Source organism: Lissotriton vulgaris, unplaced genomic scaffold (genome assembly GCF_964263255.1).
Source record: "Lissotriton vulgaris unplaced genomic scaffold, aLisVul1.2 SCAFFOLD_894, whole genome shotgun sequence".
Taxonomy (NCBI): Eukaryota; Metazoa; Chordata; class Amphibia; order Caudata; family Salamandridae; genus Lissotriton; species Lissotriton vulgaris.
In genome coordinates, this window is record NW_028247876.1 from 643,891 (window position 1) to 645,679 (window position 1,789).

A 1,789-nucleotide genomic window follows, 5' to 3' on the forward strand; every position below is an offset into this window, starting at 1 on the left:
ATGCCATAGGTAATTGTTTATACAGTGGTAAGTGCCCAATAAATTTAGGATCTTCATTAGGACCAGGTTGCCGGATTGAGTAAGTGCTGCAAGGAAAGGAAGGGATAGGTAACAGCTCGGAGGGGAAGAAAGGTACACAATGCGTAATCAGGGAGGGAGAACAATTGGATGGGTGGGAATTAAGCATGGGCGGAATTTGCGAATTCGTAATCGCAATTCGTTAAAATCTACCAAATTCCGAGAGCTTGCAATTTTGTTTTTTGCGAGTTCACGAGATTTCTTTACCAGTTTGGGAACGAGAACTTGTGCATGCAGTCGCAACAGTCACAAACATGTTGTTTCCACTTAACCAGCATGTTCGCGATGCCTTTTTCCTGTTTAGGGTTGCAATGACGTGTTTGCGTTTGCAATTTCCTGTTTCAGGTCTCAATGACTTGTTTGTGTTTGCAATTTCCTGTTTCAGGTCGCAATGACATGTTTGCGATCGCGGCGTCGCTTGGCCAGCTACCAAAAGCTCGCAGTGGACACGAACAGGGAGGTAAAGTCAACAGCGAATGCAGAATCATGGTAAGTCAATGCTGCGCGCGTGAGATTGTATTTTTTAAGCGCAAACAAGAAAAAAACATCCACCAACTCGCGGATTGCAGATTTTTGGGCAATTTTGTGCAATTTGCGGATCGCGAAAGTGCCAAAAATCCGCAAATTCCGCAAGCGGAGCGAATTTTCCGCCCATACTTAATGGAAATGATCACATCTAAAAATTAACATAACTAATTTTATTGCAATTTCCTCTGAATTGCAATTTTAAAATCCTCTTTAATGGTAAAGTTGTATTTTAAATTACTATTCTGAAAATAGCACTTTTAGAAAGTAGGTATTTTTCTGCCTAAACTAAATGTGCCTTTCAATCTGTATATAGGCACATATGACTGTTTATGCCTCACCTGTGGTGTGATATGTATTCCTTCCAGATTGGGGACAAAAAGGCCTTGGGCCTGGGTGAAGGTGTTTCTCTTCTGACCAGGATGTCCAGGGGTTTGTACTCAGCCCTGTATTTATTTTTATTTTTTATTTATTCAACTTTTAAATCGCAGCTGTCACCTTGCACAGGCGAGGGGTGCAATCTAGATATTATAGAAACAGCCAGGTTTTAACACGTCTTCTAAACGGGAGAAGTTCTCTAATTTGTCTAATTTACCAAGGAAGTTTGTTCCACAGTCTGGCTGCTGCCACTCCAAAGCATCTCCCTCCTGACCTGACTTTCTTAAAACTTGGCACCTTCACCAGTCTGGCCGAGGACGAACGAAGCAGTCTCGATGGAGTGTACCAGTCAATTTTTTTTCGCAGGGTCAGAGGTCCGCCCCCATGAAGAGCTTTAAAAACCAGACAGAGCGACTTAAAGTGCACTCTCTGTCTCACGGGGAGCCAATGGAGTTTGGCTAGGGCAGCAGAGGCACAGGACCTTCTGGACAGGCCTAAAACCAGCTTTGCAGCCGCTGATTGGATTCTTTGTAGCCTATCCAGGAGAAACTTAGGGGAGTCTAGGAGGAGGGCATTACAGTAGTCAAGCCTTCTCAGAATTGTGCACCTTACCACTGTGGCACGTGCCTGACAAGGCAGAAGAGGAAAGATTTTACGAAGGAACCTGATGATAGCGAAACAGGTGGCTGTAGTTTTTGTAACCTGGGCTTCCAGGGAAAGCTTGTAGTCAAACATAATACCCAAGTTACGAGCATTTTTTGTTGGCTGCACAGTGTTAGAAAAACCTGGAGGCCAAAAGTTGTCAGGA